This window comes from Eptesicus fuscus, chromosome 9, assembly GCF_027574615.1.
Source record: "Eptesicus fuscus isolate TK198812 chromosome 9, DD_ASM_mEF_20220401, whole genome shotgun sequence".
Lineage (NCBI taxonomy): Eukaryota > Metazoa > Chordata > Mammalia > Chiroptera > Vespertilionidae > Eptesicus > Eptesicus fuscus.
The window spans coordinates 48,200,840-48,228,641 of NC_072481.1; the positions used below are offsets into that span (position 1 = coordinate 48,200,840).

The following is a 27,802-nucleotide window of genomic DNA, read 5'->3' on the forward strand; positions in this document are numbered from 1 at the left end:
CCCACCACGATGGTCAAAAATGACAGCTTGTCTCACCCGATGACTTCAGCAGCCTCCATACTGATCTCTGACTTCACTCTCCCCCCCCCCCCCCCCCCCCCCGCCAAGTCCAATCTCCCTCTCGCAGGAGGAGTGTCATCAGATCACTTTATTCCTCTGTTCAACTCTCCGGCGGCCTCCTAGCATGCTGAGCACACACGCTAAAGCCCACCCTTTGGCCTAGCGGGCTAAACATGAACCAGCCCTGGCTCTCTCTATCCAGCCAACTGACCATCCTAATCCTCAGGTAACCCAGGCAGTCTCCTGCCTCAGGTCAGAGCACGGATTCTTCCTCCCACCCCAACTTCTCACAGATACCCTAGGCCTGCACCCTTCCCGACCTCACATCCTTCAGGTCTCGGGGACAAGAGTCGCCTCCTCCGAAAGGCCCACTCTCTCTGCGCTTACCCTGCTGTTTTCTCCACAGCACTTAACGTTCTATTTTCTATGCTATGACTTATGAGCCCTCTCCTCCACTGGAATGTAAACTCCACAAGAAAAGGATGCTGTGTTCCCTGCTGTACCCCCAGGGCCCGAGGCGCCGCCTGACACAGACAGACTAGGCATTCAATAAAAAAAATGTTTCTTGTTACTGAATGAATGCATGGTCTCACCCAGCCAGAAATGTTTTGTTGAACTTCATTTTCGGATGTTTGTATTATGAAATAAGTACTTCCCCTCTTCCCAAGTGAATCATAAGATAATAGATGATTTTTAGGTGACACATGCCTCCCCCGCCACCGAATTCTGATACGTCTGTCCTTTCTGAGACACCCCACTGGGGAGTGCTAGGGTGCTATCCCATTGGGGATCAATGCTGTGGTAGCTAAGATCAATGTATACAAATTCATGGCTTTACCCTGGGTTTTTACTAAGCATCTGACATGTTTTGCAATCTTTTTGCCTCATGCTAAAGCCTTAAAGCTTTACTGCCTTAAAAACAAACAAAACCCCTCAGAGAATTCAATAAAGAGACTGCCTGCCTTATTTGTGGCAGAATCAGGGTTTCTTTCAGTTAATTCTGAGTACGGCTGGCTCGGATGTCGATGCCAAGTGGCTTGCTGCACTCCTTTTGTTGTATCCTTCCAGGCAGCTTGGGCCCGGGGGCCACAGAAAATGTTGTGTAACTTTAAGAAAACCCTTGGGAAGAGACAGAAGGAAGCAGAGGTGCCTCCTGCCAGCCATCGCCAATACATTTGGGTTTTCTGGTTGCTTCTCCGATATGGATGCTTTTCAGAAGCTCAGTGTTTTCCTCCATGAATGAGCCTCATTGATCACGATGCACCAAGTGGTCAGTGTTCCCTGCATTCTCCCAGTCCCCTGGCCTTTTCCCAGCGTGGCAGTGAATGCTGCCCCGCAGGGACCGGTATCTCCTTCTGTGAATTCCACCTTTCTCTCCTTTGCTTGGCCTCTTAGCGAACCTCAGCTTCAACGAGTTCGGTCCACTGGCATTTTTGTCTACTGTGTCTTTTCTCTGTTCCTTAAAACATCGCCTTTCTGGAGCTTTTATACGGGAGATTTTGAAATTCTTATAAAAACAACAACATAATATTAACCTCCAGTCACTTGAGGATATGATCAAATGCTAACATTAGAAATACCATAACTAAGCCATAAGTGGTCGAATGTTGACCTATGAACCGGGAGATCATGGTTCGATTCCGGATCAGGCCTGGGTTGTGGGCTCCATCCCCAGTAGGGGCTGTGCAGGATTCTCGCTCATTATTGATGTTTCTATCTCTCTCTCCTCCCTCCCTTTCTGAAATAAATATATATATAATATATATATTTTATAAATATATATATATATATTTATTTTATTTTTTTTAAAGAAATAACATAACTAGAAAACTTTGATCAATATTAGCTCTGCCCGTGTACATCCTCAATAAATAAAATGCAATGAATCGCAGTCAAATCTTGGTGAACTTTTATTTACATGTTGTAAGTCTTTCTTTCAAGCTTAGAAGTTTTGATGTTTATTACACAGAATCCTATTTATTTAATCGTTTAGGAAAGGAAGTTGTTAGGTGGCTTGTCCAGAAGAGGAAAATGATGGATTCTGATTATTAAGCATTTTGTCATCCAAGTTCAAAGCTTCTCCAAAACACTTTGATTTATTTATTTTTTTTAAAAACTACAAATCTGGATTCCTAGAATGTGTGTATGCATGCAATTTAACTCTGGGCTTGATTCCACTGTAGCCTTTGCATCCTGCTTAGGCTGTGCAAGGGGCTTCCTCTCTTCCTCTGTCCTCTGAACAGTGAGCCTGGGCAGAGCCAACATAAACCACACTGGTGATACCATGACCGACCCTCAAATTCCTACACTGCTCTGCAAAGCTTCACTGCCAACCCTCCTTTCAGCCCCTCTCCCCACCCCACCCCAGCCTCCCTCAAATGCTGTTTCACATTTTCTTCCCTCCACTTAGCCTGGCGGGGGAAGTATTTTGTCAGCAGCCCTTTGGCCAGTTTCCGCATAGGGCTGTCAGCGCTGCAGCATTTCAGAGGCCTACCCCTAACTCCAGGAAATATTTGACTATTTTAACTCTTTACTCCTCTTTTCTTCTGCCACTCAAAAAGGAAGAAGAAAACTCTCACATACACAACAAAGAGACATACAGTCACAAAAACATTTCTGCTCAGCTTAAAACCAGCATGATCTTAACACATTGCAGACCAATAGTTATACTGCTAGCTTTATCCAGTGGCCAGATAAGTTTCTATTGAATGAGTACAAAAAAAGTTTTACATAAATGTTAAAGGCACACTTTAAGTTAAATGCCCATTGCATTTTGAAGTTATTTATTACATGTTCTTACAAGCTAACATCTTTTTTAAAGTATGATTGGCCACAAGCCTTAGAACAGAAAACATGAAAATTCTTGTGATCCGTCGTCCACAATGTGTTAACATCCCAACTGGGAGGCTTGCAAATCCTGAATCTGCTAACATATGTCAGTCTTACAAGTAAACCATATCCACTAAACTGGAACTTCTGCCTTTAAAAAAAAAAAAGAAAACACCACAGTTTATATGGGTGAAAATGACAGTATGATGGCTCCCCCTCCACAGTTCCCTCCGAACAGAATCCCAGTTGTCTGGGAAGAGAAGCCGTGGGCTCAAGAAAAGGTGGGAGCCCTGCTCTAAGGGTGGCCACGTGTGTGGCCTGCCAAATCCAGCAAGACCTGAGGGGAAATTTTGTGAGGATTCTGGGAAAGGCTTTTTTGCCAGGAGCTGTGTAATAGGCACCTCCTTAGTTCTCAACTTTGAAACTGGTCATGAAGCACAGAACTGTGACAGCCATTTGGTGACCACGAGAAAGGAGAAAGCAAGTCTAAATTTGTAAAAATCAACATAGATGGTAGATTTAAATCCAAGCATATAAGTAATCACTAAAAAGCAGATGGTCAGAATGGAGAAAAAAAGCAAGAACCAACTATATGCCAGCTATAAAAAATCACTTTAAATATAAATGCAAATAAAAGTCAAAGATTGAAAAACAATGTACCACGTTAATGCTAATCAAAAGAAATATAGGTAGTTAAAAAACAAAACAAAAAACACCTCAACATAGCAAAGAGGGTGGACCAAAGGAATGAATAGAGCAAAGATCAGTGGCAAATAGGAGAATCAGCTGCTTCCTTCCGACTTTCAAAGATGTGGAAACTAACCCCCTACTTGTTAGGGCCATAATTAGCCATAATTTCTGTTACTTATAGCCTGATATACATCAAAAAGAGGTTTATGGATCTTAATTTGGTCTCAACTAAATTAGCAGTGAAAGAATATGCCTAGCAAATCTCAAGCTTATAGGGCAAATATAACTTGCACAAATCATTTATCTTATGTATATATGCATACATACTCTATGTGTAAAATCTTACTTTTCATGTACATTATTTAGCACAGAGGCCCTTGGTCCTCTCAATCCAGAGTAATTTCTCTCTCCATTTATCTACCCATCTAGACAATCATCTATCTATCCATCCACCTATCCATGCATCCAGCCTTCCTTTTTTTCGGCCAACTATCAATTGCTGAGCCCCTACCCCGTGTTGGGTACTGCACTAGACACCGAGGATATAAACAAACCAAGGACAGATGATTCTATGCCCCTTTTAGAGATAAGGACACTGAAGTTCAGAAGTTTTAAATGTTTATCCCCAAACCACTATTCTACAGGTGGCAGAGGATAGAGTCAAATCTAGGACTATCTGAATTCACCAGCCTTGTGCTTTTCACTATAGCATGCAGCTTCAAACCTAGCCATCACTTTGTAAGCCGCATTTAGAAATAACAGAAACCGTACTGCTTTTAATAGTCTACAATTTTGACCACCCCTACCCCACCATCTACAGCTAATCTAAACTAGTGCCATTGTCCTGTATCCAGACATTTGCAGCACTCAGACCAAATGTCCACCTTTCACCTGGAAAGCTGACTCTGTGTTCAAAGGATGGCAGTGTCACCACCGTGACTTCTGCTTCTCACCTTGCATCTATTAGCCGCTATATGCACCGTCAGTCAGAGACCTTTTCTACTTTGCTCACCAAAGTGCCTGGGACTCCCTGGCACATGATAGGTTCTTCCTACATATCTGCTAGTAAATGAATCAGCATAAGCCAAAGAATCAGGTGCTGTCTCAGGAAACCCTGATGGCCAGTTCTTGAGACTCTGAGTCTAATGAGTTGATATCACTTCCAAGACTTTGGCAGAGAGAGCCATTCTAGAAGGTGCATAAGTCGATGACTAAGCAATCTGTACACAATATTTTTAGCAAATATGTTCCTCACCGTGAAACTCTGAAAAGAAACCTAAATGTCCAGTATCGAATGAAAAGTTAAGCCAATGGCTACTTATCAGTGCAGGGGATCATTTGATTGCCATCACAAGGAGAAAGACGTGGAGTGTGAGGATATACTATAAGGGAACACGAACCAAGGTCAGATGCAAAAGTAGAGCAACAAAAAGGATGTACGCCCTGACCCCAACTACACAAAAATATGCCTGTGGACACTGCCTGGCATCAGAATGTGAGTCTGGACTCAAAAGCATAGCTTTTATCGTAAGATCCTATAAGAATTCAGAATTTAATAAAATCACTCACAATCGGCTCTTATTTTCTACTCTTTTATCTCCATGTCCCTTCTTATGATAAATATTACATAATTCTTACAAAATGCATGTTCACAATTTAACACGTGACCAAGTTTGAAAAGCATGCCTTCTAGGTGCCTATGATGAAAATGAATGCCCTACTGAAAAAGGACACCCATTTATTTGCCAGGCTAAACATACTAGTATACATTGTTCTCAGTGCCTGAGGCCACATGGCAATGAATGCTGTGTGTGTGCATGTGTGAAAAGCACAATATGTGACTCTTTCCAAACTGTAAATTCAGATAAGCCAGTCTGTGCTCTGCAGGGGCGTCATTCCTTGTTGAGACTGGCACACTCAGGATGCTTTTTTCTTGAGGCGTGCATTTCCACACCCTTCCCATGGCTAATTCTGGCTTGCTCAGAATTCCTCAACTTGGGTGCATCTCCCTCAAATGAAAATAATAACCATGGTACCATTTATTGAATATCTTACTATATACTAAATACAGTTGTAAGTGCTTTCCTGTGAGCCCATTTCAATCTCGTTTTCTATAATGCCAGACACAGAGTATAGGACATACAGCAGATGCTCAGTAATACATGTTTATCGGTCAAGTTACACTTTAGTTCATTTAACTCTTGTGTCCACACTAAGAAAGAGATTGTTACGATCATTAACATGTTATAGATGGGATATAGAGAATCAAGGCAATTGCTTAAGAGCAAACATGTTAAGGTCAATAGAAATGGATTAGTTAGCTTCCGACCTCAGCTCACCCCACTTTAATACCTGGCTCATTCTAACTTGGAATTTTATACTTTTAGGAGTTAAAACACACAAAAAGGCATCCTCGCCAAAATAACATTTAAGATTATTTTTCTATTCATACCTAATTTGTTCTTCCATTAACATAAAGGCCTTTGAAAGGCAGGGGACCCCCACGTCAGTGGATGTGTCACCAAGTGCAAGACAAGAGCCTGAAGAGAAAGGCAGTCCTGCTGCGTGCTGAGCACTTAGAACCATAAGCACAGTTGAGTCAGGCAGCTGTAAACCATAAGTTCAACCAACTGTGAAGAAGAAAAAAAACAAGTATGGATAGCACAAAAATAAAACCTAACACTCCACCCCTGAAATCTCAACAAGACCAATCAGGGTTATTTGGCTTAAAGAAAAGGGCCCTTGCCTGTGGTATTTCTAACTTTTGGAAAAATCTCTAATTGATTTTATTCAAATACTTCTCATTAAACTTTTCAGATCTGACCTAGAAAATGGGGTTGGAGAAGAAAAAAAGAAGGATCAGTCCAGTTTGGGTCAACATGGTTGCTGCCTCTGAGATGTCCACAACAAGAAAACCATTTCCTCAGAGCCAAGACCTCTCTCAGGCTCTTCAAGTTCAACAGGCAGCAGGCCCGAGGCAACCAGTGCCCCCACTGACTCTACCACAATGGCTTCAAAACCCGCTTCTCTGGCTCAAATGCTCTCTCCTCAGATCCTTCCTATTCACCAAGCCAATCTATTCTTCCCCAAATTCCATTTCCAATCTTCTGTTCAAGAATATGTATATATACATACATGTATCATCTATACTAATAGAGGAATATGCAAATTGTCCGTTATGCCATCACATAACGAAAGGATCAGCAGGCTGCGTCCCCGCCCCCTTCGCCGGGCTGGGTAGGAGCCCAAATCCTAGTCTACCTAAAACGTGGTTGTGTGCCATCATATCAGTAAGAAAGGGACATCCCACACTTGCCTGGGGCATCTAAGTCACTGGCCTAGAGAATCAGGGTTTCAGATAAGGGGACGCAGCATTCTACTGCTATCTTGAGTTCGTGGTTTCCAAGGAAACAGCCAGAAGGGATGATAAACCCTCCGTTGCCTATCTAAGTGGCAGCTTCGTTTAAATCGAGCCTTTCCCACAGTGAATGACCCCAACCCTCCCTGGATCAGGCAGGTTCCTGTGGAGTGCAATCTCCACGCAATACAACGGGGGCCCCGGTTTCGTCCCCGGCAATCTCATGCATGTTAGCTCGGGGCAGCGGGGAAGGAAGGGAAAAGGCATCACGCGGGGCAGCTCAGGAGAGCAAGCAGAAGGAAACCATGTCTGGCAGACGACTCTCCTGCCACCCCCTTCAACATGTAAGAGGAATCAAATAAACCAATACAAACACCCCTTCCCCACCCCGGGAGGGATCCGGGACTGAAGGGCATCCCGCCCAAGCATTGAGTTCCTGCTTCCCAACCCCTTCATCCAAATGGACAGGTTAGGGGGTTTAGGGGAGGAGGAGGAGCCTCACAGGAAGGGGATCCCTGGGAACTGCACCCCTGCTCTCCCTCCGGACCTGACCTCTCGGAGTGCAGGGCCTGACCCTGCCCCCAGGAGATTTGCATATCCCAGATCCTCAGTGCTTCCAGGCACTGGGCATTCCCGTGTCTTTCCTGCCTCCCAGCCGTTGACCCTCACTGTCTCCTACCCCAGAAGCACTCTGTCCTCCCCAACTTTCAGTCTTTATAGCCTAAATGCATGGTGGGCGTAGTTGCTTCTCCACGGATTTTATTTGATAAAAACCCAGTGAAGTTGCTTAGCAACTGAGCTGCTCAGACTTCATCAGGGACAATGAATGACACACCTTACTTGGCTTTGATAGCAAAGCAATCTTATTCTTTCATTTTTTAAAATAGATTTTTATTGATTTCAGAGAGGAAGGGAGAGAGAGAGAGAGATAGAAACATCAATGATGAGAGAGAATCATTGATCAGCTGTCTCCTGCAAGTGCCCTACTGGGGATCGAGCCTGAAACCCAGGCATGTGCCCTTGACCAGAATCAAATCTTGAACCCTTCAGTCCTCAGGCCGAAGTTCTAGCCACTGAGCCAAACCAGCTAGGGCAAGCAATCCTATTCTTAAAGGTTTGTTTTTTGTCATAAACAAGTGGATTTGAATTATATCAAACCAATATACATTTTTTAATGAAATGTCTCTTCATTTCTACTAATGCAATTCTACCTTAAAGCTTACGTTGTATAATCTATACTAATAAAAGGGTAATATGCTAATTAGACCGGACATCTTCCGGACATCCATCTGGACATCCTTCTGGACAAAGCCATGGTGGCAGGGGCTGAGGCAGAGGCAGTTAGGGGCAACCAGGCTGGCAGGGGAGAGCAGTTAGGGGCAATCAGGCCAGCAGGCAGAGGCTGTTAGGGGTGATCAGGCAGGCAGGGGAGCATTTAGGGGTGATCAGGCCAGCAGGCAGAGGTGGTTAGGGGCTATCAGGCAGGCAGGCAGGTGAGCAGTTAGGAGCCAGCGGGTCCTGGATTGCAAGAGAGATGTCCGACTGCCAGACATCACCTGAGGGGTCCCGGATTGGAGAGGATGCAGGCCGGGCTGAGGGGACCCCCCCCCCCTCCGTGTACGAATTTCATGCACTGCATCTCTAGTATATAACAAAAGCCTAATATGCAAATTGACCGAATGGCAGAATGACTAGAGGGATGACTGGCCGCTATGATGCACACTGACCACTGGGGGCAGACGCTCAATCCAGGAGCTGCCCCCAGCCCGCAGGCCCCAGGCCAGGCAAGGCGGGTGCCAGTGGGGGACCCTGATCACCCTGCCGGTCGCCCCGCAGAGGGAGGTGACCGGCAGCGGTAGCGGGGGGCAGGGCCAGTGCCAGGCCGGCCAAAGCGGGTGCCAGTGGGGGCCCCCAGATCACCCCACCGGTCACCCCACAGATCGGCCCCGATTGCCGACCAGGCCTATGGACTCTACCCATGCAAGAATTTCATGCACCAGGCCTCTAGTACACACACACACACACACACACACACACACACACACACACACACATCAATCTACAGAAGGTCCCTCTTACCTGTCTCAGTCCACCCTCCTCTATTTGCTTTCAATGTCCTACACAGCATAAGGCCCCTTGAGCTAAGCAATCTCTTCCTTACTCTACTTGGGTGACATCCCCTCTCATCCTCTTCTCACACACATGTCACAGCCAAGTTATGGTCACAGTCTGGAATGCCCTCTGTCCACTCATGTCCTGTCAGGTCCTGCTAACAGCATCTCCTCCAAGGTGACTCCTCCATTTCCCACCCACACCTCCCCAACTGACTTCCAATCACCTTCCTGTATGTTAAAAAAAAAAAAAAAAAAAGCTTAAGAAACAAGACTCTCAGGTGACCTCAAATGTTACAAGCTTATTGTAAAGACACAAAAGACAGTAAGGGCCATAGGGACAGGCCTTCCTAAGATCATAAAAAGTAGTTCAAGAACTGAGGGGAGCAAGGAAGCTTTAGGGATTGGATTCTCTGGTCTCTCATCACAGCCCAAGTGCGGGATCCTCCACACCAATGATGACTCCTTTTTGTCTCTGCTTCTATTCCTCCTGCCATACATCTTGGGTCCTCCCCTCTGCTTCTGCTTCCTCACAGTTCTGCTGACTCAGTTTGCCTCATGGGCCTTCTGTAATTGTCTTCCCAGCCACAGATTAGAATGTCACTTGCCAGCTTTCCCAGTCCCAGGTATCCTTCATTCACAAATTCTTATAAAGAATCCGATCTGGGCACATGGTGTCTTTAAACTGGGCTGAGGCTCTCACAGCAGACCAGGTTGCTTGTCAGACTCTGGCTGTATTAGGGTCAGGGGCTCTTCTTGACCCAATCAACTATGAGTCAAGGGCATTTCTAGCTCCTCAGCTTTGAATCCTCACACAGGATATAGGGGAAGGGCAGGGGAGAAGAAGCCACACTTAGGAATGTGGCCACTCATTTTTAACAAATAGTTCAGGCTGCTTCCCTCAGCAGAAACTGGAGTTTAGAAGGGGCTTTAGGCATGGCAGACCCGTTTCTTAGTCTTTCCAGTGAACTGTTCTTCTTCCCACCTCTAATCCTATATAATAAAAGCCCAGTGACCATAACGGCGTAACGACCAGAACGACCGCTCGACCAGTCGCTATGAGGTGCATTGACCACCTCTCAGTCCCTTTCTCCGGCCCGCAGGCTCCGATCACAGGATGGGGAACCACGGGGAACCGCGGGGGCGGTGGCGGGACTGGGGACTGGCGAGTGGGCAGAACAGCTGACCTCTTGGTCCCTCCCCCCGGCCTGCAGGATCCAAACGCAGGATGGCGAACGAGGAACCACGGGGTACCGGGGTGGGTGGCGGCGGGACTGGAGACAGGTAAGCAGGCGGAAGATGGCCTTGATTGCAGGCTAGGCCTAGGGACCCTCCTCACGCATGATTTCGTGCACTGGGCCTCTAGTGAACTTATAATACAATGCATCCCTAGCCGTGGCCAAGGAAGACAGAGTACTGTATGCTATTCTATAATCAGTTCACGCCTCTTTGTCCTAACTTTGTACCAAACTAGGTCATGTGGGAGAACCCAGAACCACAGTGCTATTCATGGATAAACTTCATTTGAGGAGGGATTTAAGGTTTCACTGATGTAGACCAGCGACTAGAACTGTTTACACACAGTTCTAATACAGCAGCTCTCAAACTTTTGGGTTTTGGGCCCCTTTACAGTCTTTGAAATTGAGGACCACAAAGGGTTTTTGTTTATTAGGCTTAATCTATTGGTTGAATATATAGTTATTCATAGTTAGAAACTAAAACAGAAATTTAAAAAATATTTACTAATGCATTAAAAATTATAACAATGATAAATCCATTAGATCTTAATAAAAACAACATTTTATGAAAAACTATTTTCCAAAACAAAAGAAAACTTAGTGAGAACTGTTTTTACATTCTTGTAAGTCTCTTTAATGTCAAGTCTCTGCAAATCTCTCTTTTTTAAAATATATTTTTACTAGAGGCCTGGTGCATGGATTCATGCACTGGTGGGGTCCCTTGGCCTGGCCTGTGCCCTCTCACAATCTGGGACCCCTCGGGGGATGTCGGAGAACCAATCCCTGCAGGCCAGGCCAAGGGACCCCACTGGCGCATGAATCCGTGCACCGGGCCTCTAGTATGCATATAAAATTTTTGGTTAATCTCTTCCCATCTTCCACCCTTCCCTCTGAGATTCATCAGTCTGTTCCATGTTTCCATGCCTGTGCCTTGAGCATCTGCCCCCTGGTGGTCAGTGCACATCATAGCTACCGGTCAAAAGGTAGAACGGTCGCTTAGGCTTTTATATATATAGATTGATTTCAGAGAGGAAGGGAGAGGGAGAGAGAGAGATAGAAACATCAATGATGAGAGAGAATCATTGATCACCTGCCTCCTGGGGACCAACCCCACAACCTGGGAATGTTCCCTGAATGGGAATTGAACCGTGACCTCCTGGTTCATAGGTTGATGCTCAACCACTGAGCCATGCCAGCTGGGGCTGCAATTCTCTTTAATAGAAGATAGCTGAATTCTCATTTCTGTTTTCTAAGTTTTATCTGTTGGGATATGTTGTTTTGGTTATCCTATATAATAAAAGCCTAATATGCAAATTGACTGAATGGCAGAACAACTGGTCGCTATGATGCACACTGACCACCAGGGGCAGATGCTGAATGCAGGAGCTGCTCCCTGGTGAACAGTGCACTCCTACAGGGGGAGTGCCACTCAGCTATTAGCCGGGCTCATGGCTGTTGAGTGCAGCGGCAGTGGCAGGAGCCTCTCCTGCCTCCGCGACAGCGCTAAGGATGTCTGACTGACAGCTTATGCCCGCTCCCCACAAGGACATCCCCTGAAGGCTCCTAGACTGCGAGAGGGCACAGGCCTGGTGGAGGGACCCCCCCCACCCAAGTGCACGAATTTTGTGCACCAGGTCTCTAGTAGCATATAAAGAAAGGCTGGCCTCACACAGATATAATGGAAAACCTTTTCAGATAACTATGTATATTCTTCTGATACAACACCTTAAGTAAGGAACAGTTTTTTAAAAGGGTAGCTGAAAACCTTTCAAGGAACTTTTTTTTTTTTAATATATATTTTTATTGATTTTATTACAGAGAGGAAGAGAGAGGGATAGAGAGTTAGAAACATCGATGATAGAGAAACATCGATCAGCTGCCTCTTGCGCACCCCCTACTGGGGATGTGCCCGCAACCACGGTACATGCCCTTGACCGGAATCGAACCCGGACCCTTCAGTCCGAAGGCCGACGCTCTATCCACTGAGCCAAACCGGTCTCGGCTCAAGGAACTTTTCATACTCTGCTACAGTATTAAAGTGGATTCGTCTATCTTTATTTGCATACACCTTTTACCCATGCAGGGCTTGTAACATCACACACTGGTCATTGAGAAGTGCCGGTTCACTGAGTTATGCAGATTTTTCAAATGTTGACACAGTTCATCACACAATATCAAAAAAGCACACTTGTTAACGTCAGCAGTGATCTCATCAGGAAAGTCTTTAAGTATTAGAAATCTGTCAACCTTACGGTGGCAGGCACAAGTTTTTCAAAATTCTAATTTTTGCTTGAAAGCTAGGCTTTTACCATTGGCAACAAATACTGACAGGTGTTTTCCTTGAAGTGTTGGGCTGGCTTTGTTCTTTTTTTTTTTTTAGAACCAAATGTTCAAGTCTGAATAATCATAGTTTGTCTGTGAGACATTCTTCCAAGTAAAAATGGTGTTCAGCTTGAAAGTGGCTAGTTCAGCTTGCAACTCCAATGCACTAAAGTGTTTCTCCTCGAGACAATCATCACACTAAATTATGAGCTTTACTCTCCCCATTCAGTCATCCAGAATATTAAACAGATGTGTGTTCAAGGGTTGAGACTTAATAAAGTTAATAAGTTGTACTGCTTCAAGGACATTCTTAAGTGAAAATGGCACTTCGTATTGTTTTCCTCCTGTGCGTGTGTTGGTGAGGAACGTGGGCACGGGTGCAGCATGGCCTATGAGTGAGCAGGCACCAGGAGTTTTAGCCACCACGGCTTTTGCAGCATCTTTCCAAGTGTCAATATGAAGCAGTCGAATAATATCGTAATATTATAAAAATAAATTTGACCTTGGGACTCTCTGAAAGGATCTTGAGACCCTCAGTCTATGAACCACACAATGAAAAACACTGTTCTAAAAAGTGTTTAATAAGTGTTCTTGGAACTCTTAACGAATGAATAAAACTTCATAGTAAGCAGGGAGGTTCTGGATAAGATAGATCTAGGAGCTTGCCTGGAGCGGAAGCATAAGAAAATACAACTTCAGGTGGCCAGCATTTTGCACACAGCAAAGCAGGGTCACGTCCGCCATCTCTATCAATTCCCTGCAAGCGCCCAAAGAGATGGCGATTATGATCATCCCTCTTGCACAGATAAGGACACTGAGGTCAGCCTGGGGGCTCTTTGAAGGCAGAAACCCTGCCTGTTTTCTTCACGAATGAATGTTCAAAACCCTCACTCAGTGACTGGCACCTGAAAGGCTCACAACAAATACTCTCTGAATAAGCAAACCAATAAGGTTCAGACAAATTAATTATCTTCTTAAGATCACGCAGTTAAGAAGTGGCGGCCCCGGGGCTCAACGCAGGTCTTGTGGCACCAAATCCCACCATGCATACCCTGATGTCCAAAGTGACAGAAACCAGGGCCATGCTCTGAGGGGCTTGGATGTCAGTACAAGTGGTTTATGACCCAAGAAATCTGGAGTGAGGGAGTTACATGATCACATCCGTGCTGTAGAGGATTAAACCGAGCAGGGTCTGGGAAGGCTTGAAGTGGGGAGAAGAGGAGCAGAGACCGATCTGGATTCTTTCAGTGGTCTAGGTGAAAGGCTTGCCGTGGGTGGTGGGGTGAGGGTGTCAGGCACCCCTCCCAGATTTCCCCCAATTCTGGCATTTAACTGTGTGAATTTGGACAAGTTGCCCTTCCTGTGTGATCCTTAGTTTCCTCGTCTGCAGAATGAGATAATGTCCTTTCATCGAGTTGTTGTGAATGCAAAATGGAAAATATGCACACAAAGCAGCCGCACAGTTCTTGGCTCAATAAATATTAACTACAAAAGAAAAAAGGGGGAAAGGTGAGAGGGAGGAAGGAAAGGGGGCGGAAATGAAGGGGGAGGAGAGGGGAATATTTGTTGAATGCCTGAGTGAACCTGCGCGGTGCCAGAGAGCTAATCTATAAGCCCTTCTTGTGGTTTCTTACCTAGAAAAGAAGGCAAACACATCAGATCATTCTAAGGTTTCAAGCCTGGGTGCCCAGAAGAATGAGCTGATATGCAGGTGCCCACAGGGCATCCTAATGGAGGTGCCCAGAAGGCTGGTCCTGCGGATGCCAAAGAATCAGACTTCCAACAAGGGTCTGGAGGTCCTTTGCGGAGAGGGAACATATAGTCAGGGAAAGGCACAAAGTAAAGGATCGACTCATGTCTCGGGGGCATATGGCATGTAAACGAGGGCAAACGGAAAAAAGAAAACGGGATCGGGGACACGAAAAGGAAGCACCTGTCTAAAACCATTTGCTGGCTCCAAACCCTTGTCTGCAAGGCACATTCAGGCTCTGTCTCCAGCCTCCAGCCGCCACTCCTGCTGCTCTGCCAAACCCGACATTTGATGCTCTGGCGGCACCAGACTCCACATACTCTGTTCTCACCGCCTGCGAGGCACTCCCTGCTTCCCAGCATAGTGTCTCGAAAAGTGGCACTTGTGGCACTTATTATTTGGAAGGCCATATATTAAGATGATGACAAAATAAAACTAAGCTCTCATTAGGGCCACAATCAAGTGTTCAAAGTGGGACATTTGAAGCTCGGGTTCCCACACTGCCCCGGGGCTGTCCTGTCTGCTACCTCTCCCTGCCCTGCCCGCTGTGTCCTCCACGCCCCACCACACTCGCCTCTCCCTGGCTCCGCTCCCAAGCTCCCACAGGCTTCCTTCTGCCCCCCACTCTTCGGTCTGTGTCCTGCTGTTGGAGAGTGAGGTGTGTGTCTCTCTCTCTACTAAGATGTGACCTTGTCCTGGACATCTCAGTCCCGGTGTGACTGAATGGACCAGGAAAGCAGATAGAAAAAGAGCCGTAAGAGGAGCAGCAGGCAGAGGATGGGGCTCCACTGGTCAGCAGTCTAAGGAGAGACTAAGGAGGCCAGGTAGAGAAGCTAGAGGATTTCACAAATAGACGACTGTTACAGCTCTAATGCATGCAGTCCCAGTGGGAGGGGTTTTGGGGTGAGAGGAGTAAAAAATTTCTTAGATATTACAATAGTGTATGGCCTCTATTGTTCAACCCTAACCCCATAAAAATCTTATGCCTTAATATTTAATAATATATCACTTAATATTTAATTTCTCTTCATTAGGAAGAAATTCAAGTTAATTTAAATTTAAGCTAATTAATTAACTTAAATGTATTTTACCTTTTCTTCTTATGGGGTGATAATGAAAAAAAAAAAAAAAAGGTGAGAAGCACTGATCTATTACAAGGTGATTCTTCGGCCCCGCAGGGACTGAATGCAGGAGACGTGAGTGGAGGGAACAGCAGTGATAATGACTTTTCCTCCTTCCCTTCCCTGAGCCATAACTACATTGAGCACTTTACGCATTCAGTGCTTTACATGTCTTATTTTACTTTTATCCTCACAACAACCTTTTGAAGTTATGTTCCCTTTTTACAGATGCTTAGAGAATTTAGGCAGCTTATCCAAGAACCCACTAGTGGTCAGTGGTACCTGAGGCAAGTTTAGTACTTCACCCAAGCTGGGCACTTGTAGGAGTGTAATCATCGCAACTATGAGCAGAGCTGGCAGGCCTGAGCACATTGGTGGGAGAGGGGGGGAAGTTGCTGGTACATGGTGAGCGTATAAACAAAAAGTTATTTGAATGAGAGACTAGGAAAGCAAAAATGCAACTGGGAGAGAAGACAATGGATGGGGAAGGAATCCAGGCAGGGGACAGGACAGGTTCCAGGAGGAAGGGCTGGCCTTGGAGAGCAGCAGGGCGGGAGAGACAGGAGGAAGCGGAGCAAGCGGCTCAGGGCTGTTGGCAGGTGATGCTGGCCGTCTAGCCACTCAAGGCAGAATTCCTGCATGGCTTCCTGATGGAGTCAATCAACAGGACGGTATTACTGTTTCCAGCAACCTTCTTCTGAATATTATGTCTCCCTCCTTCCTTAGCCCAAACTTAGACAAGGCATCCAGACACTGTGCCTTAGTGAAATTCCTAACTTTTTCTAGTATGAAGACAAGTTCTTAGCACCAAAAACAAAAACACAACTTTCCAGACACTCAGGAATAGTAGCTGTCAGTTTAGTATCCGTGTGTGAGAAGATGCTCGGTGCACGTGAAGTTATATTAAACTGAGACACTTAATCTGACTTCATAGTGTCTTTATCACAAAAATACATTTGCACAGCAGCCACCCAATAGGTGAGGCCTTCAGTCTGAGGTCCAAGCTTGCTTTACATCTGGATTTGCAAGCCCCTTGCAATAAATCTGCCCCCGTCCCCACTTTGGACCATAACTTGGGGACAACTGATGTACAAGAAAGGCAAGTGAGGTCCTAGATTAAAGGGGTCTGGCGTTATTGCCAGGACCTCTGCTCAAATTCCAGTTCTCTGATGATCAGCAATTTAAAGACAAGTGAGTTACTGAAATTCAGTATGCTTCAGTTTTCTCCTTTATGAAATGTGAATAGCAATACAAGGATTTTAGCTTCAAATATGATGGAATTGATCACATCTAACACAGTACCCAATACATAATAGGTCACTCATATTATTTCTGTTCTCTAAACTCAGTGGTTCAGTGTTCAAAGTGCGATCCTGGGCCAGCATCAGCAGCAGCATCTGGGAAGTGGTTAAAATACGAATTTTCAAGCCTCAATTCAGACACACCGACTCCCCTGGGGGTGGGCCTAGCAATCTTTGTTTTAACAAGCCCCCCGGGTGATTCTGGTGCTCACTGAAATTTGAGAGGCACTGCTTTAGAGTAGTGGCTTTCAACATTTTTATCTTGTTAAGCCGAGGAATCCTTTCTTCAAAAGGGATCTTCTTCAGAGGGCTGATTTGTGAAGCATGGAAACTTGAAACAGCTCTGATGGTACTGGTTAGGGAGAGAGCTCCCATGGACCCCGGGTCCTGCCTCATTCCCCGCAGCCATCCCCCGGGACCTCCGGGGCAGGAAACAGTGGTCTTTGGCACAGTTGCAGATGCTACAATTGTTGGTGGCACCGAGCAAAGAATTAAAAGCCTCAACACAACACTAAACCATGCGACCATAATTACAGGGCAAGTGCTGCTGCAGTAGAAGAATGCTTCCCTGGGCGTTAAAGGGCATCTGCCGCTAAGCCCGTCTGCACTGGGTCACCCGCCAGCACCACACCGCTGGCCCCACTCCACTTACGTGCTTGGGAGCAAACTTCCAGCAAGTGCCAACCTAGCAACTATCTTCTTTGGCCCCAGCTTGATGTTACTCTGCCCGCAGCCCGGAGCAAGTTGTACCCCACTCACACCAGGTCAGAAGACCCCTTTCATCTGTGGTAGCAAAAATACATGGTATGCCCTGATCTTCTGATCAAGAGACCGCCCACCAGCGAGCGGTGGGTACACAGTGGAGAATCACTACCTGGGAATAAGGTTTGAGAACTTACGAGGCAGAGGTATAACCAAGGAAACCATCCTGAGGGGGTTTATTTGTTTATTGAAGAACACACGGTACTGTGGATTCCACACGGGACTTACGCAGGCTGATGGGAGAAAATAAGCAAAAGAAAGAAAAGCCAGTAAGGAGGGCCTTAGTTCTTTGGGGGGAGGGGGCGGGCGTGGGGGCGGAAAGATTGGCTTTGGCTTCGCAGATGAAAACAGCAGCGTGTGAAGTGATGGTAAAGAATGCCTAGTTAAGCAAGATTATTGTGAAAAACTAGCTTCCACTGATCAAATCAGTTATCTGTCATCAGTACCATGACTTCCAGCTCCTGTTTCATACGGACTGTGTTATTATTGTCTCTACTCTGACAAGGAGGATAACCTTGACATGGTAAGGTCATCAACTGCAGCATCTAAGAGGAAAAAAAACAAACCCACCCACCACTTATATCAAAACCAAAAATATTTTGAGACACCAAAGACTATTTTTTAAAAAGTTGCCACAGGGAGCTCTTCTCACTGATTTTCTAATGTGAGCCTCTTCCAATATCATTGGGGGGGAGGGGCAGGAAGGGAGGATGACAGAACAGGTGTTAATTTCAGGTCACAGATGGGGAAACTGAGGCACAGGCAGGCTAAGGGCTCTGTTAAAGATCACACTGCTGACCCGTGGAGAGTCAGGCCCATAGTCATCATGAGGTCTTGGTGAGAGATCTGGTCCAACACCCTTATTTTTTAGAGGAGCCAGCCTTCATCCAGAAAGGGGCGGTGACTGGCCCAGGGTGCTTCTCCTGCTTTGGCACAGACCGGCCGTACCTGAGCCGCTGGAAAAGGGCCTCCCACCTGGTGAGAATGAGGCGGGAGGTAAGGACGGACTTTTCTCCTTCTCAATGTCTCTAAAATGACAACCACTTGCCACATATCCCTATATAAATTTAAACTGTTTGAAATATATTTTTATTGATTACAGTGAGGAAGGGAGAGGCAGAGAGAAATAGAAACATCAATGATGAGAATCATGGATCAGCTGCCTCCTGCATGTCCCCTACTGGGGATCGAGCCCACAACGTGGGCATGTGCCCCTGACTGGGAATCAAGCTGTGACCTCCGGGTTCATAGGCCAACACTCAACCACTGAGCCACGCGGGTGGGGCTTAAATTTTAATTACAATTAAATAAAGCAAAAAAATACTTCTCAGTTAACAAGCCACGTTTCAAGTGCTCGAGAGCCACACGTGGCTGGTGACTACCACGCTGGCCAGACTGAGCACTGCCATCACTCCGGGGAGCTCTAGGGCTCAGAGCTGCTCCACAGCACAGGCTTCGTGACAGGATGGCGCTGGCGGGGAAGAGCAGTGGGACCTGGAATTGGAATCTCGGGGACAGTACTAGTAATTAGTTCTAGGAACTCAGGCAAATCTCCGAGCCTCAGTTCCCTCATCTGTCAAAAGCAGAAGCTGGGCTCCATCATTCTGTACCTAAAACTCCAGGTGGCAGATTCCCGACTCCACCCACTTTTCTTTCCTAGGACTTCCCTGCTGACCCCTTGTCAGATTAGAGCCACAGAATGCACGAGGTCTTTAGTATTTCCTGTAGAAATACAGTCACTCAATGAGAATGAAGTAAGTCGCATCTTTCTCATTATTTCAAGGTTAACATAAGAAACAGCCACAGGACAATCTCTCCAAATATTCCCCAGGAAGAACTTCTGAAGACTCTAAGGGACCTATCCCCAATGTCCTTCACATAAGGACCTACATGACCACTTTGTTGGAGTTTAGGGCCAGAAAGACAGTGTATTTCTCCGGAAAGCTGATACACTTCTCTTCACCACAGAAGGAAATTACATTTTTGGAGTGGGGAGGGGGCACTGGATTCCCAGAGGATGGGATGGCTGTGCGTCAGTCAGGCCAAAGCGCAGGCCCCATCTCCACGGCACCCACACCCGGAACACGGATGGCTCGCGTACAGAGCTCCTGAAGGCTTCCGAGGCTGGAGCTCCACCCCACTGAATAGACAGGGCGTTCCCCCAAAATGTATACACACGTTAACAGCCGACAGCTCAATTTTGAAAATGAGATGCATTTTAATAAACACTGCCTTTATAATTATTCAAAGTGTATGTATACATTTTGGGGGGGACACCCAATATATTTTCAGCAGAGGCCACGTCTACATCTAACACTTTTTCCAAGTACAGCTAGAATGATAACACGTTTAAAAATTAAATAGTTCAATGACCTTCCCAGTACACCACACTGTAGAAATATAAATGTGAGTGCAGTGAGAATAAAAACAACATGAACCTCAAATCATCGAGCTGAACAGAATTACTTACTTATCCTGGCAAAAGGCTGGCTTGGGGGGACTTGGGCATCCTCCTCCCCACTGTTACCCCTATAGGCCTCTCCAATTAAATTTCAATTAATTAAAATATCAATGGCAAACATTTATTGAGTGTCTTAGTTCACTTAGTGTCAGGCACTAAGCAGTTTATATATTGTAACTTATGCATCACAATAACTCCAGGAAGAAGGCGCGTTATCATCTTCATTTTCCAGGAGACAGAACTGAGGCCTCAAAAGGTTAAGTACCAGCTTGTTCAAGGTCACACAGTAGCAAGTGGCAGAGCTGGGATTAGTCTCTGTCAGCCAGGCTCCTGCTTTCTGCCATTACAGAGCACTGTTTCACCTTATAAAGTATAAATTTAAAAACACCTTTAGAAAACATTACAAAAGCTTGCAAAGTTTTTAAAAAATTGTATTTGCTAATAAGCAAACACCCCTTTCAGGCTGCCAACCCTGAGCCCTTCCTGTTTAGAAATTCTGGAGAACACCAGCCCTTTAATTCTGTCACTTTCCCAACAATTGCTCTAAAGTCCCTCATCATTGTTTTCTGGTGAAATAACCAAAATGCCTGCATCCAGTGCAACATCAACTGAAGGCATATTAACTCTTAGCGAAACTGTTCTTACCTATGACAACTCCATACTGAACATGGGCAAGGCACAGACAATTGAGCAAGGAACTTGATAACCCCAGTGTTCGCAGCTGTTGTGAGTCAGTTTAACAACAAATCTGCATGAGCAATTGCTGGGCTCTTTAGAAACATGGTACCTGCCAGGAAGCAGTTTCAACTTCCTCTTCTCTGGACTTTCTGTCCTCACATAGATGCTGACTCTGTAAAACCTCAGGCTTTACTGTGCTTTTATGTTTTATATGCTTATTAGGACAATCTTCTGAGGACAATAAAAGTCTCTTAAAGGGACTAGAAAATGAACAGTTATTGAGTTGTGTGTGTGTGTGTGTGTGTGTGTGTGTGTGTGTTTTAGAACCAGAGGGCTGCGTGGTCTAGTCAAGAGGGCTCAGGTTTAATTCTGCCTCTGCAACTCATGAGCTGTGCAGCCTTAGGCAAGTGACTAAGCCTCTCTGAGTTGTAGTTTCCTCTTTGGTAAAATGAACTAATTATATACTTTATGGGGTTGTAATGCCTGGTCAGGAGAAGGCATACAAAAAAAGTTACTTCCCTCTCACCCTCATCGTCAAAGTTGTAAAAAGTGAAGTTAGTTTGAAAACCAGGTTGCATTCTTGACATTTCATTTTTATTTGGTTTATGACCATAGGAGTTCCCGAGGGACTCTCACTTTCAGATGTTTCTGGAAAGTGTTACCATACAGAAGGCTTTTAGCTCTCAAGGGAAAATCCAGGTGAAGCAGACATTCAATCCAAACAAAATCTTACACCGCCCCCCCCCCCCAAAAAAAAAAAAAAAGGTATTTGTATCAGCAAAACAAATTCCCAAATCAATTCCACGACTGTGAATTTTGCAGGCCACCTTCCTCACAATGTTTCCTTTACTGTCTGATAAAAATAAAATATTCTATTGGACACAGAACAAAATGAACACTGACCACTAAAACCATTTCTAGTCAAAATTCAAGAGCCTAACATACCCCTCAAAAACAATAATTTGCTCTTAGGCTCCATAGGATTGACCTGGCCATACGTGACACTTATGTCACAGAATCCCAGAATTCAGCTTTCTCAAGAAAACTGTCCAGGAGATGGTACGACTTCCCACACATGTAGCTTGGCCCCCAAGTTACACTACGGGTGAGCGTCAAAATGGAAATGAACGGTGACACTCCCTTCAAGGACACTCCTTTTTGTTTTCACCTTGCAGGAAGCACCAATAATTTCTTCCCAAGTAGAAGAGCTGGGTTAGACAGCTTAAAGGAAGGGTTCAGCGTGTTTCAAGGAAGGGGCTCTGTGAGCTGCAGGCAGACAGGATTTGTACTCAAAAGGCTGCTCTCAGACCCCATAAACACAGGAGGAAAATGAGCCAGAATCCAGAAGACTCATCGGCAGCCAAATCACAACATCCCCTCGAGTCGAAGATCTGCACTGCAGAGACTCCGGGGTAACTGGGCAGCAAGAAGCCCACCCTCCCGGCGCTCCCCACCCTTGGCTGGGAGCTTGAACGGCCTGGGAGCTTCCTGAGAGATGCTGCCCTCTGGGCCCTACGCCAGAGGGGCTGACTTCACAGGTCTGGGGTGCAGCCAGGCCTTTGGGGTTTTCAAAATCACTCCCCAGCTGACTCTAATGTGCAGATGAGTTTCCAAACCACTACCTTGGTCTCCTGTTATCAAGGCTGCCTGGGCCACTAAATTCTATTCCCTTTAAGAAGTGTTCTTCTTCTTTTTCTAATAAAATATTTTTTAAAAAGGAACAAAGTCCTACATTTTAAACTTTTCTCAGGGAGAAAGTTTGAGGTCAGAGTCCTTGGTGTGCCCTGCCCCTTAGTAAGTGAGTAGAACACAGAATATGTTCCTGAGTGTCAAGGCTATCTGCCCCCTTTCAAAGAGGGTGGGAAGGAAAAGGCATCAGGACATTTCTGACGGGAAAAGAAGTCCAAGGAACAGCTTCACTGCCCTTTGGATATCTTCACAAGAGCTTCCTTCAGTCTCCAACCTTCCCTGGATGGCTCCTCAACTCACTGAGCCCAGTAGTCTTCATTATACATTATTCACTCTTAGGTAAGGTCCTCCCTCCTCCCTCCACTCTCTTGAGGCCTCCTGCCTCCAGCTCCAGCGCCTCTGTCCCCACCTCCACCCCAGGTTTCCAGGTGGGCCCTCATCAAGGAGGGTGTGACCTATAAATACCAGTGGGGCAGCGGAGGGTGAGATGGGTGGAGAGAGGGTGTGTCACAAGGTTTCTCCAAGTCTGGTTCCTGCCCACTCAGCCATTCTGGTATAGGCGGGGCTGGGTGATAAGAGGTTCAGAGCCCGGCAGGCCGGCACCCAGATAGGCCCCCACTCACAGGGTACAATGGACAGGACTGCACAAAACAGGAAAACAAGAGGCGTGGGGTCCTGCTCTCACTTCTGCCATTTGCTAGCTCCATGCCCTTGGGTAAGTAACAGAAACTGTCTAGAAAGAACCTCAGTTTCTCCATCTGTAAAATGGAAATAAATGTTTGACCAGTGTTTTAGTCCATTCGGGCTGCTATCACAAAAATACCATAGACTGGGTGACTGGGTGACTTGAACAACAAACTGGTGTTTCTCACAGTCATGGAGCTGGAAGTCCAAGATCAAGGCACCACAGATTCCGTGAGAGCCTGCTTCTGGGTTCAGAGGTGGCTGATCTCTCACCGTGTCCTCACAGGTGGACGGGGCAAGGCTGGTCTCTAGGGCCCTGTGGTAAGGACAGTAGTCCTAGTCAGGAGAGCCCCACTCGCTTCCCAAAGGCCTCACCTCCTAAAACCCTTCTGTTCGAGGTTAGCACCTCAACATATGAATTTGGAGGAACATAAACATTCAGTCTGTGACAACCACGCTCCTCACAAAGCTTTCTCAAAAGTGCTCGAAGTTGGATTACTTTAATACAACAGAAATCCTCAAAACACTCATTGAGTGTTCTCTGCACTGGACACTGCCCGTCACCGGCAATATAACAATGAAAGAACGTCACTGACTCCAAGGGACACAATACATTCTGGAGGGGAGCCAGAAGTATGGCAGGTAAAACTGTACCATTCAGTGTAGTAATTGGTTGCACAGCATACCCCTGGAAACCCAGACAAGGGGAAAGCTAAAGATATCCAGCGATGGGGGTAAAGAAGAGATTAAGAAGGCGCCAGCAATTGTAATATCACCTAACATTTATGGAGCTGTAGATGTCAGGCACTGTTCTAGACCCATCCTATATAATAAAGAGGTGATATGCAAATTGACCATTATGCCCTCACAAGATGGCTGCCTATGACCAGGCCGGCATGGGGGGGAGTAAGAGGTGACCAGGCCGGCAGAGGGAGACAGTTGGGGGTGACCAGGCTGGCGGGGGGGGGGGGGCAGTAAGGGGTGACCAGGCCAGAAGGGGGGGCAGTTAGGAGTGACCAGGCCAGCAGGGAGGGGGCAGTTGGGGGCGATCTGGTCGGCAGCGGGGGGCATTAGGGGCTATCGGGCCGGCGGGGGGTTGGGGAACCATTAGAGGCAACCAGGCAGGCAGGCAGGTGAGCGATTAGGAGCCAGAGGTCCAGGATTGTGAGAGGGATGTCCGACTGCCGGTTTAGGATCGGGCCTAAACCGGCAGTCGGACATCCCCCAAGGGGTCCCAGATTGGAGAGGGTGCAGGCTGGGCTGAGGGACCCCTCCCCCCCAATGCATGAATTTCATGCATCAGGCTGCTAGTGTGTATATAATTTCAGGTGAGCCTCAAAATAGCCTTGTGAGGTACTGTTATCCCCATTTTACAGAGGAGGACTCTGAAATTCAGAGAATACTATGGTCTTGAACGTGTGTGTCCCCTCAAGATTCATGTTGAAATCCTAAACCCAGCTGTGATGGTACTAGGAGGTGAGGCCTTTGGGAGGTGATTAGGTCATGAGAGTGGAGCCCTCATGAGTAAGATTAGTGCCTTTACACAAGAGACCGTACACAGCTCCTCACCTTCCCCATGTAAGAACTCAGGGAGAAGAGAAGACAGTTGTTTAGGAACCAGAGAGGGGGCTCTCATCAGACACTGAACCTACAGTGTCATGATCTTGGACTTCTCAGCCTCCAGAAGTGGAGAAACAAATTGCTATCATTGATACGCCACTTTGTCTATGGCATTCTGTTATGTGGCCTGAACAGAATAAAATAGAGAGGCAGTCACTCAAAGTCACATGGCTGGCAAGTGACAGAGTTGGGCTTTGGCCTTGGGCTTGCCCTCAAGATCTGGATCTTCATCTTTTGATGACACTGCATCTACTTTAACTGTGAAACCATTCTGACCTCTCCATGCCCTTGCCCCATCCGAGGCAAAGACGGCACACCATCCTCTGTACCTCCACACTTCCCTCCTCACATTGCTGTTTAACACTCTATCCTACTGTCATTGCGTGTCTGTCACCCCCATTAGTTTGGTGACCCTTAAAAGGCAGGAACAGAATGCAGCAAGTGCCTAGTAAACAGCTGGCATTAATAAATGATTTCTTAATGGACGAGAGAATGAAATTATGCTAGGTTTCAAAAGACAAGCAGGAATTCGCTGGGTAGTTTGAGTGAAACTTTCTCAAAAGTAGAGTCTGTACCTTAGTCATCCTATGTCCCCAGAGTCTGGCACTTATTACAGGTGATTAATGTGAAATAAACTCTAGGCAGAGGAAACGGTGCAACAAAATCCAGAGAGATTTAATGTCATTTGGTGAGTATTGGTAACCTGGCCAGTGTGAATCAATAGAAAGGGTGTGTGGGAACACAGAAATGCTTCCCAAGCTATCCATGGTGAAAGATCAGTCAGCTTTTTGGTTTTATTTCCAATTCATCATGGACCAATACTTTTATAAAATGCAATAAAAGCAAACCATTAGAAAAATGAAATATAAAATGCAAGTCTAGTGTTTTATTAGATTCAGGAGATGTAAAATGACTGTTTTAATTGCTATGAAAATCTCTCACTATGTACTCTCCGTGTGTGCACTCACCTAGCTGCAGATCATTAACAAACGGCTCTGTCTGCAGATCACGCTTTGCGCGGCACCGGGAGGGGGAAGGGATGATGTGGGGAGCAGTAGGAAAGATGAGCTCTGGGTGTGCAGTCAAGGACTATGGGATAATAATGTTTCCTGAGGGCTTTCTGTGTGCCAGGCACTGTCCTGAGTGCTCCACACATGTTAACTCGCTTAAATTCCAAAACCTGTGAGGTAGGTGTTATTATCACTCCCATTTTACAGATGGGGAAACTGAGACAGAGCAACCGAATGACTCTTTCAAGATTCCAGAGTTCATAAAAAGCATAGGCAGGCCTTGAACCTGGACAGTGTGAAACTCATCACTAACTGTAATGCCTTCATGCAGCTGGGAGACAGGAAGTGACATTTAGATCTGTTTTAGAAAAATCACCCTGGTGGCAGTTTGGAGGGCAGAGGTCAGCTAGGAAGCCATGGCGACAATCTAGGTGAGAGGCAGTAAGGGTAGAGAGCAGGCATGTGGGCTAGTTTGGAAGTAGATGTGCAGGCATTGGTGGGGAGTGAGCTGTGTCTGAGCTGGAGGGCGGTGGAGAGCAGGGAGGGGCTCCAGATGACTCAGGGGTTCAGAGCCTGGCTTCCTGAGGGGATGGAGATGTTTTGCACTGACTTTTTCAAAGGAAGCAGGAAGAAAAGCACGTTTTGATGGGAAGATAATTAGATGGTTTCCAACAATGTCTACCTGAATTTGAAGAGTCTAAGACAGACAATCTGTAGTTGTGTCTTAGGAAAACTCTAGAAACTGTGATCTTAGAGTAGTTTATTGAATTCCAATGAGGACTGTTTTTACTCCAGTTCTGCTAAACTGCTCTCCTACTTTTCTCCTTGACCGTTTGTCCAGGTTACACTTATAATGGCTTAAAAAGAAGAAGTTCCCTACTGCTAAAAATCACACACACTATATAAAAGGGTCTGGTCTGGACAACAATCCCAGTTTTCATTGAGGAGGGAAAGAGGGTGTTTCCACATCATCAGGAATGGACACCAGCTGGGTGTCCTAAAATTGAACTCAATTCTGACATTATCTACTGAAAGATCCCATCAGATCCCACAGGTTAAGGGTTTAGCCCTACAACTTCACCTGTGCTTCTCACCCACCAGCCACAGATCAGAGGTGCCCAGGACCCCTTCCTTGTGTTTGATTAATTTGCTAGAGTGGCTCAGAAACTCAGAAAACCCATTTACTCACTAGATTACTGATTTATTACAAAGGATGTTAAAGGAAACAGATGAACATCTAGAGGAAGACATGCAGAGGGCAAGGAATGGGGGAAGGGCACTGAGTTTCCATGTCCCCTCATCTCCACGTGTTCACCAACCCAGAAGCTTTCTGAACCTCATCCTTTTGGGTTTTCATGGAGGCTTCATTATGTAGGCATGATGGATTAAACCACCAGCCATTGGTGACTGATTCAAACTCCCGGCTTCTCCACTTCCAGGAAGTCTGAAGAGTGGGATTGAAAGTTCCAACCTTCTAATCACGGGATTTTCCTCGCAAACAGCCCCCATCCTTAGGTGAAGTCCAAAAGTCACCTCATTAACATAAGCAAGATACCTTTATCTCATCACTTAAGAAATTCCAAGGTTTTTATGAGTTCTGTGCCAGGAAAGTGAGGAAGTTCACATATACGTATATACACTGAGTGGCCAAATTATTATGATCTCTGAATGCATAATAATCTGGCCACTCAGTGTGTATATATTAGAGGCCCAGTGCATGAATTCGTGCATGGGTGGGGTCCGGCCAGCCTGGCCAGGGGGAGGGGACCTGGGCGGTTGGCTGGCCTGCCTGCTGGTCGAACTCCTGGTCGAGGGGACAATTTGCATATTAGCCTTTTATTATATAGGATATACACTGAGTGGCCAGATTATTATGCATTCAGAGATCATAATAATCTGGCCACTCAGTGTATATTTCTTATTATAAATCAAAATACCACAATACTGTTCATAGCTGTCTCCCCGTAGCGTAGGTAACTGATAGTATCAATGAAAAAAGATCATTTTTGTGCTTATTTAAACTGGAAAAAAGATGACAAAACAGGCCCTTAGTATTCAATGAGCTAAACAATTATTAGCAAAGAGTACAAATATGAGTACAAGAGAGACACCTCACAG

At 45.9% G+C, this 27,802-nt stretch overlaps 1 protein-coding gene across 2 annotated transcripts in view; it reads right to left on the bottom strand.

Moving 5' to 3' along the window:
• Positions 1 to 27,802, bottom strand: part of GNG12 (G protein subunit gamma 12) — a 122,244-nt gene that overhangs the window by 81,099 nt on the left and 13,343 nt on the right. The gene's annotated exons all lie outside the window — the stretch shown is intronic.